Source organism: Oryctolagus cuniculus, chromosome 18 (genome assembly GCF_964237555.1).
Source record: "Oryctolagus cuniculus chromosome 18, mOryCun1.1, whole genome shotgun sequence".
NCBI lineage: Eukaryota > Metazoa > Chordata > Mammalia > Lagomorpha > Leporidae > Oryctolagus > Oryctolagus cuniculus.
The window spans coordinates 54,164,979-54,181,010 of record NC_091449.1 but is presented as its reverse complement, the minus strand read 5'-3'; the positions used below and the strand labels follow the sequence as shown (position 1 = coordinate 54,181,010).

At 50.9% G+C, this 16,032-nt stretch overlaps 1 protein-coding gene across 1 annotated transcript in view; it reads right to left on the bottom strand.

Annotated features, from left to right (window-relative positions):
- Nucleotides 1-9,404, bottom strand: part of ZFHX3 (zinc finger homeobox 3) — a 281,912-nt gene extending 272,508 nt beyond the window's left edge. The window contains exon 1 of the mRNA XM_070062682.1: nucleotides 8,992-9,404. The gene's annotated coding sequence lies outside the window, so the exon portion shown is untranslated. The remainder of the gene's footprint in view (nucleotides 1-8,991) is intronic.
- Nucleotides 9,405-16,032: the final 6,628 nt, after the last annotated feature.

Below are 16,032 nucleotides of genomic sequence, written 5' to 3'. Positions count from 1 at the left end.
TTCTGCTTTCCTTTGGTCTCCCCAACTTCTTTTTCCTTTACTTTTTATTTATTTGAAGAGCAGAGAGGCAGAGATCTTTCATCTACTGGTTCACTCCTCAAATGCCCACAACAGGCAGGGGTGGGCCAGGCCAAAGCTGGGAGCCCACAGCTCCATCCGGGTCTCCCATGTGGGCTGCAGGGATCCAAGTACTTGAACCATCACCTGCCGCCTCCCAGGGTGCCATTAGTAGGAAGTTAGAAGTGGAAGTAGAGCTGGGACTTGAACCCGGGCTCTCCCATATGAGTGTGCGTGTTTCCAGCAGAATCTTAACAGCTGTGCCAAATGGCCACCCTTTGGCCACATTCCTGAAAACAAAATGTCCTATTTTAGCCACTAATTACAAATACCCTTGTAATCAATTATATCCTTCAAAAAATTTAGTTGTAGTAGAAGTAGAAGGTGTTTCTGCTAGTGTTTAAGGTATGTTTGGGGACCATTTGGGCAAAAACAATTAGGAAGTAGTAAATAGTTGAGGCATACAACCTCTACTGTCACAAGCCTGGTCCCAGAGGCATGCCATGGATTTGGGTATTATCTGAAGAGATTTCTGAATTACATGGCTTCAAGAATAGGTAGGGCAAATTCTCACATTGTGTCAATGTGGTAAATCTCATGCAGATCAACACCACTGCTTCCCATAAACATTGGAAATGTCAGAGCCGGCCTTGTGGTGTAGGGTTGAAACTGCTGCCTGCAGTGCCATCATCCCATATGGGTGCCAGTTCGAGTCCCGGCTGCTCCACTTCCAAACCAGCTTCCTGCTCGTGTGCCCTGGAAAGCAGTGGAAGGTGGTCCACATGTTTGGGTCCCTGCACCCATGTGAGAGACCTGGATGAAACCCCTGGATCCTGGCTTCAGTGTGGCCCAATCCTTGGAGGTCCCTCCACCCCTGGATCCTCCACTTACTCACGTCTCCCCGGCGCATTGCCCATGGCCTACCTCCACCACTGCCGTCTGCCTTTATCCCACTTCCCTGCGGAAACCTACCCCTGCTCTCTTTGTTTTTATTAGACACCACCACTTCCGGTGACTCTCCCACCTGTTTGATGGACTGCCCCTTCCCACTCACGACCAGACTCACTGAAGAACCCTGCGAGTGCGTTCCCCAGCTGCGTCTGGACAACTCCAGCGCCGGAGATGGCTCCGGCGCTTCGGGAAGAATGGTCATTATGTGGAGCCTGAATCGCCCTTTTTGTGGCAGCCCGTGACTCCTAGCATCAGGCCGCACAGAGCAAGCTTGGTTCCCTGGTGCAGACACCCTTTTTCCTGTGCCGTCCACCTCTCTCTGATCTTTCTGAGCTAGGAACTGCCACTTCCTGCAACTGCGCTTCGCATGACCTGGTTCTGAGTCCCTGTGCCTTCCTGTTGCGAGTCTGACGCTGTTCTTAAAGGGCCGTGGCCCAAGAGGAAATGTCAGTGGCCCACGTCTGCTCGCTCCACCACAGCGGCCTGGCTTCTCACTTCTTCCACATTCCTCCATACACTCGAGGACCTCCAAGACGCAGCGTGCAGAGTGGCTGGCACAGCTTCTGCTTTGGGGTGACCCGCCAAGCTTGAGGTCAGAGACTGAATGTTTGTGCTTCACCCCAGGAGAGCCCTCACCACGAGCCACTGATATTTTGTGCAGCAGCCCAAGCTATCTCAGCTACTTTATTTATTTAAGATTTATTTAGTAATTTGAAAGGCAGAATTACAGAGAGAGAGAGAGACAGAGATCTTCCATCTGAAGCCAGGAGCCAGGAGCTTCGTCTGGGTCTCCCACATGGGTGGCAGGAGCCCAAGCACTTGGGTCATCTTCTGCAGTCTTTCCCAGGTGCATTAGCAGGGCATTGCATCGGAAGTGGAGCAGCTGGGACTAGAACTGGTGCCCATATGGAATGGCCAGTTGTTGCAGGTGGATGCTTAACCTGCTGCACCTCTGTATGTAATTCTGATTTTCAAATAAGTAAATAAATAAATAAATAATTTTTTTAAAAAATAAGAGGCCAAAACCTTAATGTCCCAGCACAGAATGACTGTCCTCCACATTGGCACCAATTAGTCAGCCAATACTAACAAACTCATTCTTCTTCATTCCCATGAGATAAATGGTCAAACCATCAATTTACTATAGGGGTACTTCAAAAAGTTCGTGGAAAAATGGAATTAAAAGTGGGAGCTGATTTTGGTGCAAAAAATCTGGGGGTGCAATTTTTCTCATAACACCTGGAAAATGCATATTATGAAAAAAACTGCATGGATTTTAAAATCAAGTTTTCCACCAGAATAAGTTCAGGCTTTCAGTTCCATGTTCCATGAACTTTTGGAAGTACTCTCATATATATTACCAAACATCTTGCTAAACTCGACCCATTCTTTGTCTTCTACATTTCCCTGACTGACTGGTACATGTCAACCCTGTTCATGAAGGTAGCAAAGTGTTCTCATGGGTCATGCCATTGACACACGTGTCCACCATCTGTGGTCAAGCAATGGGCTTCAGTGTGCAGAGGCCACTGTTTTCTGTGGCCCTGTTTTCCACGTCTTTGCCGTGGCATAATGACCTGTAATTATATGTGTTGTCATCCACCTGTTGGCCCTAGCACCAGATAAAGAGCTGTTGGACTTCCCGGTTATATGTCAGATGCCTCTGAATATCTCAGAGTTAGTGCAGTATTCTACTCAGCAGCTTCTCTTTTGAATGAATGAGTGAATTTTACATTTTATTCCCACTAATTTACTTCCAATTTTTATATAAGATGAAAGCCGACCCTACTGTGAGTATTGGCAGACTGTGTTTCGAAGGCATGAGGGAAGTGGTATGCCTGGACAAAGCTCCCTGATCCCCACACTTTCTTAGTCACTGCATATAAAACTGAGCTCCTTGGAAAAAGACATTCTTTGAAATGCAGTGTGATGAAAACACTAAGAAGTGATGACACAGTTCTGAAACATCACAGCTTCCTTAGATCTGTTGTAAGGGCCAAATCAGACACAGGAACGGTGGTTTTACAAAAAAAAAAAAAATATTGCCTTAGTGGAGTCATCTAAGTCAGCATAGCATGCAGTAGGTTTTTCTTTAAGGATCTTACTTCTGATGAGACGCCCCGTGACGACACTGAGTGCATCAGTAGGACCTGGGCGAGCTGGACAAGGAAATGGAGCTTCCCTCTGTGTCACTGCTTTCCTGGACATCAGGACTGGTCACACACCGAGGGACTCTCTGATACATCAGACAGAGCGGTGAGCAGGTGTGAGGAGTGCGGCCAGGGCCTCTGGCTTCCATGGGCTGAGCGGCTTTCTCGCGGGTCATGTGTTTCCTGTTTCTTAGAAGCCAGACGAGTTGCTCAGATACTCTAGCTCTCACTCCCTGAGCAGAAGCCCACAGCCAGGTCCACACCCCTCTTCCACAAGAAGCCTAAGGCAGCGGTTCCCACCTGGGGTGACTCCCCCCCTACCTCTGACCCCAGGGATATCTGGAAGTTTCCAGAGACATTTTTGGTAAGGATCAGGGGTACAAACGAATATAGTACAATGAACAAGGCAGACTCCCTCCATCGACAAAGAATTATCTGACTCAAAATGGCAATATCAAGAAATAAAACTTCATGTTACCAGTATCAGGAGCATCCCTATTGGGCATTCTCAGTCTAGGACTGTGGCTCCGGCCCCAAAGCTAACAGTGCTGGTTCATTTTAAAGGGTCCTAATTGCCTGCTGTGCATCTGGGGAGTAAGTCACAGGTGACAGCACAGGAAGATAGTTGCGAGGCAAAGGTGCCAGGCCTGAGTGCCTGACCCAGTGGACGGATTTGGATGGCAGTCTGAATGGAAGTAGAAGAGTTCTGGGATGCTCTCTACGGCTATAGGCCTGCGTTTGGGGCAGCCGACTGCAGGGGATCTCGATGACATCCACTGGGGGCAGCCTCCTTCTCTACCGATGGAGAGAGGCAGCTCGGTAGGATCTTCTCTTGTTAAGATTTATTTGTTATTTTATTTGAAAGGCAGAGAGAGAGAGAGAGAGAGAGAGAGAGAGATCTTCCTTCTATGGGATCATTCCCCAGATGGCAGCAACAGCCAGAGCTGGGCCAGGCTGAAGCCAGGAGTCTGGAATTCTACCTGGGTCTCCCACATGGGTGGCCGGGGCCCAAACACTCCGGCCATCTTCTGCCGCATTAGCAGGGAGCTGGATCGAAAGTGGAGCAGCTGGGACTCTAACTGGCACCCATATGGGATGGCAGCGCAGCAGGCGGCGGCCGCTCAGTAGGATCCTGTAAGGAGCACCAGTGAGCCATGTTCATGGTCATATATGGGCTGTGAATGACAACTTTTAAAGATGTAACTGGGAACCGTGATGATTCAGGAATGGGAGGCAGACGTGGAACAAACCCCACCTGGCATAAGTGCTGCTTTCTGTGCTGACTCCAAAAACAGCTCATCCTCTTGGAGTGAAAGGGGAAGTCCTTCCGCCTGAACCCCCCCTACGCTGTTCCCACACTGCTATCATTTCTGATATGGCCAATATTTTAAACATCACGAGTTTCATGCATCAAGGGGAAGCTGGTAGATTCAATGAAGCCCCGAGATACCCCCTGAGAGATGATTATAACTCTAATTAAAACTGGGACACGACAGATGAGAATCTTATGAGACTCTCTAAGCAAGTGGCGTTTGTTCGTCTTTCATGGAGAAGATTACTTTGCTTGTGTCACTCTGGGCCCTTACCAGGAGTAAAAGATAGGGTCACCAAATTCCAGCACACTCTGAGATCTTACTAAAGACCAGGCAATGCTGTAAATTGTAAGGGACAAGAAAGGTGATCAGCCAAGCCATGCTTCCATTTCTTATGTTTCCAGGACTTGTATTTAGCAGCTCTGTGATAACACACAGCCTGGACTATCCGAGGCATCACTTGAATGCATTCTATCTCAGCGTTGGGTCTAGGTATGGAAAGGAGGCATGCATGGGGCAAAGCCACCAGCAGGAATGCAGCCTTGGAGGTTTTGGGGACCAGGCAGGTATGGCAGGTCAGAATAGGTAGTGCGGACATGTGCTTAGGTAACTGAACAAAATTTAAACCATTATCAAGTGGGTCTTGGAGTGCATGGACTACGGACACCAAGGAGATAGAGAGGCCAGTGTGAAGGGCGCAGGGCTATAAGGTGTCACTTCTATCACAAGGCCAGCCGTCTGATCTTGATGGTGCTGGCCAGTTGCAGGGGGATTCCAGGCTCCTGAGATCCTGAAAGGGGGCTCACCTCACTTGGTATTCAAGGTGGGGGTGCAGACACAGAGTGTAGTCAGAAAGAGCGGGAAGCAGAAGGGTGTGGCTTGCTGGAAGGCCCTCGGGTTGGTTAGGGCATCCTCATTTGGATGAAACATGGCCCCAGGTTCAGACACCCACACACATCCAAAGGCAAAGGCTGTGTCTCTCCTCCTGATGACAGACCTGCCTCTCCTAATCTACACAATCTGTTGCCAAGGAGAAATCAAATAGGACAGAGCTGGGCCAACACGAAGCCAACTGCGTCACTGAACAAAGTCTCTAATGTAACCACATCAGGGACCCCACAGGGAGCAAACCACAGATGGGGTGGCCACGATGCCCACTAACCCGGCACTGACTGCCACGTCCCGCGGCGGGTCTCTGACGGCAGAAGTCCCATGGCTTACGTTTCATTCCTAGACAGGATAGATGACCCAGGCTCCTTGCAGACCCAGGGCCTGAGATGCCATGTTGCCCTGCGAGGAAACGTTTCGTAACGCACGTGACTCTTTTGTTAATGACTGGCAGGATCTGGAGCTTCCGCCAGCCGGAGCGTCCGGACCTGGGCAGTTGACTGCCAGATAGAGGGTGAGGAAATACTCCTGAACTTACACCATGCTGAGGCTCATCTCCAGCCTTGCTTCCTTCTCCAGTTCCAGGCACAGTGCACAAAAGATCTACCGGTGGCTCCCGCATCGCCTGCATCTTCCTTGCCCGCTCTGCGTCAGTGTCAGCCTGACACAGCCTCTGAGCGTCCCCTCCGGGCCGAGTTCCTTTCTCCCCACTCTGTGCACTCCACGTTCACACAACTCCATCTACAGCACATGCGGGGCTATCTGTCCACGTGATGATATTTTCAGGGCAGGAAAGTACTGTGAACTCAGTACTTTGGCTCTGAGTACTGATAGAAGAGGACGGGGTGCTAGCTCCGTGACCGTCATGGAGGCTGTGTCCCATACAGGTTTGTGGGAGGAGGAAGGGAGGGGAGGGGGCAAGGGAGAAGAGAAAAAGGCAGAAAAGGAGCCGAAAGAAGCAAAAAAGACCCCTGTATCCAGGCAGAGAGCAGGGTCCGCTGTGGGGAGCAACCCGGACTAGACTAAATTACTCAAATTAAGACTTATTCTATGCATCTGCTCTCCCACAATATGGCGCTGGGAGAGGAGAAAACAGCTTCTACCCAGCTGCCTCCAGTTCAACCAATAAACAGCAGGACCTGCTCCTGATTGGAGGAGAGCAGCGTACTCGGCGTGTGGGCAGCCGAGTTGGGATTGGCAGAGGAGGACTATAAAGGAGGAGAGAGACGGCATGCACCAGGAACATCTAAGAGGAACATCTAAGGGGAACACCTGTGCAGCCCCCGAGAGAGCCGGCCGGCGGTGTGCCGCTCCCCTGCGGAAGTGGGGAATGCGGCCAGGGGGAACTGCCCTTCCACGGAGGTGGAAGGGATAGTAGCCAACCCGGGAAGAACCAGCAGCAAACCCGGGGAGGGCCGAGCAGACGAAAGAACAGCGCAGGGTCCTGTGTCGTTCCTCCACGAAGAGGGGACTGCCCTTCCACGGAGGTGGAAGGGATAGTAGCCAACCCGGGAAGAACCAGCAGCAAACCCGGGGAGGGCCGAGCAGACGAAAGAACAGCGCAGGGTCCTGTGTCGTTCCTCCACGAAGAGGGGGAGCGACATAATGGTGCCGTGACTCGGATATGAAGCCTAGGCAGGGTTTAGTGTCGTTCCTCCACGAAGAGGGGGAGCGACAGTCCGCCTTTTTCAGAAAGGACACGGGCCAGGCAGCGTGGGGGGGCCCACCGCGTGGAGGTCCACACAGGAGCTGGCGTGGCCTTCGGTTGCTCCCGGGCTGGCTCTCCCTGTCCTCGCTGGCGGCTCCTCAGGGAATCCCTCTTTCTTGGACCAGTGAGTGACTTACCTTCCTGGAAGGCCAGCACACTGTGCCGAGTGGGCCACACTCCTGCACAGCCAGCCAACAGCAGCCTGCCTGGCTGTGCCAGACGGCTCCCAGCATCCCAGGCACCGGCCTTCCTGAGTCCTGTCGCTCACGCTAGCCGTTTCCTGCGGGGTTTGATCATTCCTCACAACGACTCAAAACAGTCAACCTCAGTTTCCGTGACCTGGTTTCGTCTGTTTGGTGGTCCTCATCAGCCCCAGGAGTTTGCAGGACGGGGCCCTCACTCAGAAATTCCCAGAACACAGTTTTTGAAAGCGCTGCTTGGTTCTCCAAATATTAAATCAGCGGTACGCAAGAACACTGCCGCTGGAAACCCTGCGAAGACCTATAAGGATTTTGCAAGATGCTAGAACTCGTCGAGCTAGGCTCCTTCCACTTCTCACTGCTCTCCACTCGCCTCGGCGAACCAATAAAGCCCGTGATGGAGACCGTCGACAGGACATTCAACACGTCTCCTCAGCTCTCAGAAACCAGCTCTGCCAACCTCCACGGCATTCAGTGCAGGGCTCGCAAGCTCACTGGTGAATACAGTCACACAGGCACCTCGTGATCACAGAGCCCATGAACGTGTGCACGTGAAGCTATGACAGATGGACGAGCCGGGATTAAGGACACTAAATAGTAAGTAACTTCATAACGTGTCCAAGGACACACAGCTAGTGAGTGGCCAACCCTGGCTTAACACCAGACCCGAAGATCTCCAATCACCCTTCCCTTGCTTGGCCCCGCTGGCATGTAGATATCACACGTGTACACACACACACACACAGACACACACACGCCCATGCATGAAGACTGCAGTTTTGCACCACAGAGAGCCAGCTGTCTGAAGAAACCGACGGAAACAACAGCCCATTTGAATCTAGGGCCGGCCGGTCAGGCCCAAGGCCTCACCAGCCCCCCAGAAAGCAGCGTATTGTTTCCACCCAAACCTGGCACTGAAAGGAGCCCTGTCAGCTGGCAATGACCTCGTGAGACAACTTTGGGGAGCGCGAGGGGCCGAGGAGAGAAAGGCCTCATTCTCCCCGCAAACAGGAAAAGGAAGGAGGAAAAGCAAGCTCTGTCTGTGCACAGGGTTTGCTGCACCGGCTATGAGCTGTTCCAGGACGCGCCATCAAACAGGCGCCTTCATAGAAGGAAGCCAAGCGCGAACGCGGTGTCTGGGATGCCGCTCCCGGGACACACACGCGGGCCGGCTCCCGCTCGCGCCTGCTCTCGCGCCCCTGGGAGAGCGTTTATATGGGCTTCATGAGGCTAAGCAATAAACAGTTTGTCTTCACTCCGCTATTTATGGGTTGCTCGAGGCATCCCTCACCTGTGCAGTAGCTCCTGCAGACCCCGGGTTTAATGGGGACAACAGTAAAATCCGGAAGGCTCTGCGTGCCCGCCACACCACGCTCCGGCCTTCCAGGCCACCCACACCATTTGCAGACAAAGGCTAATCTGCACCCCTGCCGCCATTCCCTGGGTGAACGCCCCTTCTCCCAGGTGAACACGCCCCTCTCTGCCCCCAAGCTCCCGTTTTCCTTCCTTCTCCTCAGACAGCTCGCTAAGGCGTCTCTCCAAGATGGCCTTTCCTTGTTCAGCACAGCCAGAGAGCCTTTCATTTGTCAGCCAAGGACCAAACAACGGTGCCAACAAGATCGGCTCAGCTAATTGCCAAGCGCCCGCTCTCGCCTGCAGCACCAGTACTGGGGAGCTGGGGGTGGCCGCATGCGCGCAGAGAGAAGGAGCTCTTCTGGTCCTACCTGGTGCTGACCTCCAGGTTCAGTTAAAGGCCTCGGGCCTCCCTTGGCACATGGTGTTTGGGTTGCAAAGGGAAAAGATGCACGTGTGACAGCCACAAGCGTGCTCCGGCCAAGAGACGTCGGTCAGGTGTGGAAGAAGACGCTGGGAAAGTCCAGGAGCTGCGGCACGCCAGCTGGTCACCTTGGTCAGTCTGGGGGCCCTGTTCACACAGTTGGAGTCTCCAGGGCTCTCCGGGCCAGCAGGTCCTGCGAGCAGAGCTGGGGTCACGACCGCACCCTGTCCACTCGCCGGCCGTCACTCCAGCCTGGAGCTGTGCCACTTGTCAGTCTCGTCTTCATCTTGCGCTGTGCGGTCGTCTCCTGAAAACGGGACAGTAGGATGCGTTAGCTCGGCCTCTCCCCACAGAGCGCAGCTCGCCATTGCAGTACCGATTAAATACAGGACATTATCTCACCATAATGCCCTCCTGGCGGCGTTCCCAGGAAAATTCTAACTAATCATAAAAATAGAAAGAAAAACGCAACCTAAATTCCATTCCTCGTCTTAAATGAGTGATGTGTTCACTTTTATTTATTTTTCTGGAAGCGAGGCGGGAAAAGAAAATGAATTTTAGGGCTTAGAAAAACAAGCTACTAATAGTACTAAGTAGCGGTGGGCGGCGGTGCAGACAGCTCAGCTCCAGCGGTGGGGCCGGCACGGCTCGGGTGAGCCCCGGGCCTGTGAGTGTGGAACTGTAGCACCTGGCAGGGCAGTGCCAGGACTGGCCCAGCACATGGGGAGGGTTGTGGGGTTGAGCGTGGACACACACATGCACACACAAGATAGGTGCCCAGCAGCTCTCTTGCAGCCCTGGCCAGCAGGTGGTTTGCCAATACTCCATGTAAGCAATGGCTGACTTTGCTCTGGCTCCGTTCCTCCTGGAGACCCAGGCGTGGTTTAAAACATTCCCTCCCGGGAAGGTCCTTTCCTTGAGACTCACCCGGCTCATTCCTACCCACCCTCTAGAAAGAGAGCAAACGTAGCTCTTGTCAAGAACCCCACCCCAACTCCTAGCCAGGTGTTGGCATGCTAAAGCCACGCTCCATAGCAGTCACGTGAGTGTAATTAACGCAAGAACCACATGGTTAGTTGTTCAACTTGGTTATCTGTTCCCTCGAGTGGATCTAAAGACATGTTTGTTTCCTATTTTGCAAGTGTTGGGCATGTAGCAGCCATTCAGTAAGCACCTGTGTTGGAAGAGTGCCCGTGTCCTGCCCACCTGTGCCTCGTACCTGACACTTCTTTGGTAGGGCGCAGGGGCAGCAGCAGCAGCAAACAGACATGGAGGCAGATTGAGCCACGTCTGTGTTGCCAAACACCAAGCTTATCCAGGCAATCTCCTCTTTGCTTTTGGAAAGTCCTTGAGGATAAACAATAGGCGGGTTCCACCTCCCGAGAACCAGCCCTGGAGACGCGGTTTCACAGAAGACACGCCCACACACTGCCTATCTCCGGGACCAGCGATGTTGCCCTGGCCCATCAGAGCTACCGCTCAAGTAATGGGCACTGCTTCTTGATGGCACAGTTCTAGCTGGGCTAATTAAGCACACTGAGCTAATAACCTTCCATTTTGGGACCGGTATTATTCATAATTTAATGTATTGCTGCTGAAACATTAACCTTTCGACAACTGGCACGCTGCCCACGGCAGTCCAAGTGCTGACCGTCTTTCAGTAAAATGAGTATTATTGTTAAAACAGGTATAAATCATTCATGGCGCAGCTTTTGTGTCAGGCCCTACGTGAAAATACGCAGTAAGCCGGGTAATTTATTTACCTTTTGGTGATTATTTTTTATGATTTTATGATCATATTCAATGATTCATAAACATTGGCCTGGTGCCATTTCATAATCATTTCACATTTTAAATATTGGGTGGCTGTTCTGCTTTTCATCTTTACAAATTTCAGGATTGATACCGGGCAACTTGATCCAGGCACAAATGCAACTTGGTTTGAAAGAAGAGGAGGAAAGAAAAAAAAAAAGGAGTCCCAGCCCCTTCATTTTAACAAACGGTTCTCAGCACGGCCATTTGGCGCTTCCACTTGTTACAGCCTTGTGCTTATTGCTGCAAACTTTCTTTGAAGTTTAACGCACACGGGGTGCCTGGAAATAGGAATAAAAAGCACAGGAAAACAGTTAACAGGCTTCTGGGTGGAAAGATGACGGGAAGGAGCCGTGGGGCGGAGGGAGGCCTGGAAACGCTGGCCCTGGGCCAGGAAGGTTGGAAGCAAAGAGCCCTACTGCCGGCACCTGGTTGGAGGATGTGATTACCGGCCCCTGGGGACCTGGAAACCCTTTCCTGCCCGCCCGCCTGCTCCGCTGCCTGCCTGCGCCGGCTTCGGGCGCCTAGCACGGGTTCCGAAAGCAGCCCTTGTCCGCGGAGGGCAGCAGGGAGAAGCGGGAGGGGCCAGCAGGGTGGGCGGCAGGTCCTTCAAAGCTCAGGGGACTGCCCTTCTGTCCTCCACGGGTGCGCCTGCTGTGTCCCTTCATGTTTTTTCAGCCCACGAAAACACAGGACTCCCAGCACGTGGTGGGGACGCAGGGCAGGCGCAGGCAGAGGCTGACATCATGCCAGAACCTTCCTGGAGGCAGCGGCTCGCCTGGCCACAGGCTTCTTCCAGAAGCTCGTCTCACGTCAGGCCTGTTGGCACAGATGGGAACCCAGCCGAGGGAGCCGGGCACCTTCGTCCTCAAAGTAGGAGCTGCGAGCTTGCAGTCAGCCACGGAGGCCACGCTGTCAGCAGCCACACAGCTGCAGGGTGAGCTGCGCGGGAGGACGAGAGCCACTGTGCTGCCTTCCAAGCCAGCTTGCAGAGAGCCGTTTTGAGACCACCGCTTCTGTCTTTTCTCCTTTCTGTCTGTTTAATTTTCCATTTATAGCTTTCAAGACTTCTTTAAAAAAATTTATTTTATTTGAGAAAGAAGAGAGAGATCTTCCATCCGCTGGTTCACTCCTCAAATTCCCACAGTGGCTGGGGCTGAGCCAGGCCAGAGCCAGGAGCCAGGAACTCTATCTGGTTCTTTCACATGGGTGGCAGGGACCTAGGTGCTCGAGCCATCACTTGCTGTGCTGCCCCCCAGTCAGGGCATCAGCAGGAAGCTGGAACTGGAAGTGGAAGTGGGACCTGAAGCCAGGCACTCCAGGGTGCTGTGCCAGCGTCCCACTCGGCAGCTCAGCTGCTGCACCACCCAGCGGCCACGTGATCCTTTTCAACTGAATTGGCTGCTTTTGGCCATATATATACATATATTATCTGGCCATATATATACATATATATATATACACACATATACATACATATGTATGTATATATTTCAAGTCATTTAACTTTTCACTATGGTAAAATACATGCAATGTCACATGAACCACTGTATCCATTTTTTAAGTGTAGCATTCAGTAGCATTAATCAGTTCACAGTGTTGTGCAACTATTGACACTATTTATTTCCAAGATTTGTCACCACCCTAAACGGGAACTCTGTACCCATTAAGCAATCAGTTGCTACTCTGTTCCCCCTCAGCCCCTGGACCCTCTCCTTTCCTCTCTGTCTCCGTGCATTTGCTATTCTGTTTTTTTTTTTTTTTTTTTTATAAATGGCTTCATATAATATTTGTCCTTTTGTGTCTGGCTTGTCTCACTTAGCATAGCGTTTTCAAGGTGCATCTGTGTCATAGCATGTATCCCAACTTGATTCTTTTTTATGTTAACTAATATTTCACTGGATATATAAGCCACGGCTTGTGTATCCACACATTTGTTGATGGACACTAGAGCTGCTTCTGCCTTTTAGCTGCTGAGAACAGGGGTACACAAGTGGCTAAGCTCCTGTCCTATATTTTCTCAGAAAAGGTCATTGCACAGTAGACAAGGGGGCACTTTGAAAAGTGAATGGAAAAAATGGAATTGAAAGCTGTTAACGTTGGTGCAAAAAATTTTTTTTGAAAACCACGCATGAAAAATGCTAATTTACCAGGAAAAAACTAAGAATGGATTTCAAAAAGCTTTTACACTACAAAAACTTAGGTTTTCCATTAATTTTCGGAGATACCCTCATATACCCTGAATGATCTGCCTGCTAGCTTGGCAGAGTTGCCTGCACACACATGGCAAAGCCGGCATGCCCAGGAAGCCCTGTCCAGTCATCCCGTCCACTCTGGCTTCAGGGGACTGCCTGTAGTGACCCTGTGGCACTGCCAAGGCTGGGCCCGGTGGCGAAGTTGCACTGGGGACCTCCACTCATTACACTGGACTTGACGGAACAGCTGGCTTCTCAGGCACACTACAGAACAAATTAAGCAGCAGAATTACCTGGGATGAGTAAAATTCCCTTTCAATCATGTCAGCCACAGCAGATGTTGTCATGACATTTGATGTTATGGATTTATTTCCTAATATAAAGTCTAAAAGGGAAAATAGTGTAAGAGCTGAAATGTGAATTGGACATGTCTATAGAGTGTGAATTGGATTCAAGACAAAATATTGTGAATGGTTAATAGGGTCAGCCTAAGTATACTTGCTGAAATAATCTCTTGGATATGCAAATATTCTGAGAACTGCACTGTCAAATATCTATTGTATCCTCTTATCTGTGTGTTCACAGAACTGCTACATGTTATAACAAATGAAAACTGTGAATTTAAAAAATAATGTCACCCTAAAATAATACTTTGCTTTGAATAGCAATTCTTGTTTTCAGGGTTGTTTTATTTATTTTTTTTAAAAAAACTTTTGTCACCTACCAGACAGCTAAGCTCTTAACACAGTATCATTTGGAAATATTAAGAGGTGAGCTTTGTGTGTCCGATGCTTAGCAGTAACAGGCGTGGAGTCGGGGGAGAGAAGAAGCAGGGACAGCTCAGGTGCTCAGGCTCGTCTGGGCTGCTTGGTCTACCATCAGCACCTGCCATGGCTGTTGTCATCCTGGGGAGCTTCTGCATCTGGCTAGCTGGGGCTCTTTCAGAGGAATTCCCTTTCCTGGGAACACTGTCCGGAGGACTCGGATACTATGTACAAGTTCACCATCTCACCAGGATAATCAGCCATGAACGTGGGTAAGGAGCATTCAGCGGAGGGGCACTGGACAATTTCCAGGGCTCCACCAACCAGCTGTGTTTCATTCTGTTTCCATCATCTTCCTTCTCCTAGTTTCTGAGGGTTGGGATGGTGAGCAGAGGAGGACTGGACAGGGCAGAAAAAAGAGGGCAGCAGATGGATGGCCCTGGTGTTCTAGAATGGTCTGTAGCCCAAGGTAAGTGCTAAAGAGAATTTATACAATGAACAAATCAATATCAGCCACTATACATTCAAGAGTTGACACGGTCTGATCCATGGCTGTAGAGATCCCATGGTGCCTCCCACTGGATACAGTAGCATCCCCTGCCCCATGTGTGACAACCCGCAGAGTCTCCAGACCGGGCCAGAGGTCTCCTAGGGGCAGAGTGACAAGAAGCACTCCTCTAAGAACAGTCCATCCAGGGCTCCTGGAAGTTCGGCTTTCGCTCCGCACTCCGTCTCACTCGCAGACAGAGATGCAGTCAGGCCTTCCTGACCTCTTTATCTTTGTTAATGACACTGCTGCTCTGCAGAGCCCAGGCCTCCAACCCCGACCCTCTTGTCATCCTCACCCCACTGGCCGCCCCTGCTCAGTGTCGTCCATCCCCACCTGGACCCATCCTGTGAGCTTCTGTCAGGTGCATCCCCAATGCTGCTGCTTCAGGCTCGGGACCCCTCACTTCCCAACACGTATTTCCCAGCCACTTTGTGGAAAATACCTATGCATCCTTATCTGTTTCTTCACTGGACTTGAAGCTCCAAAAGTAAATTTCTTTGTTAGTCCCCTTGGCTTTTCCTGTAGCATAGAACCTTACATAACGTTGAGTGCTTTGACAATTATTTGTTGAATTGAATTGAACAAGGGAATTTCTTATTCACAGGCCACCCGCTCACATGCAGTGATGTTTGTTTATGTTTTTCAGCTTTCCAAAGCACCTTCACATAAGCACAGCCAGCCTGTCTCTGCTTGGTATCTCTTTCAATTTACCTATATTTGCTAAGACTAAAAATAAAACAAACACCTGGGCTTGAGGTCAGAACCCAGTTCTATCATTTATTAGGTGAACTTGAGCAACTTCCTATCCTTGGTATGCCCCAATTTACTTTTGTGCAAAAGGGGAGTAGGAATACATTGGTGAAAGCCAAGGGAGACATGAGCCAAGGACACATGAGAGTTCTTGATTAGGGTTCTAGCGTGTTGGGTGCTCACTGCATGGTAGCCATGGGGCCCTGGTGCTCCTCAGTTTGCATCCTGGTGAAGTCACCCTTGGGTCACAATTCTGGGTGAAGCTTAATCCTGGGCTAGGTGTATCTCAGGACCCCAGCCTCCAGGCACTCAAGCAACCAGACTCTCCCTCGTCCTTCAACCAGACCATGCCTGTCTTGGGGCAGCTCTCTGGAGAGTTCCTGCTCCTGTCTTCGGCCCCTATCAAGATACTTCCTGAGAATTTTTTTATTAAAGATTTTTACTGGGGTTGGCACTGTGGCATAGTGGGTAAGGCTGCTGCCTGCAGTGCCGGCATCCCATATGGGTGCCAGTTCGAGTCCTGGCTGCTCCATTTCCAATACAGCTCTCTGCTATGGCCTGGGAAAGCAGTACAAGATGGCCCAAGTCCTTGGGCCCCCACACCCATGTGGGAGACCTGGAGGAAATCTCCTGGCTCCTGGCTTTGGATCAGCACAGCTCCAGCTGTTGTGGCCAACTAGGGAGTGAACCAGCAGATGGAAGACCTCTCTCTCTCTCCCTCCCTCCCTCCCTCTCCTTCTCTCTCTTTGTAACTCTTCAAATAAATAAAATAAATCTTTAAAAAAATATTTTTACTTATTTGAGAGGTAGAGTTATGGGGTGAGGGGGGGAGGTCTTCTATTTGCTGGTTCACTCTCCAAATGGTCGCAGTGGGCTGAGCTGATCCGAAGCCAGGAGCCAGGAGCTTCTTCCGGGTC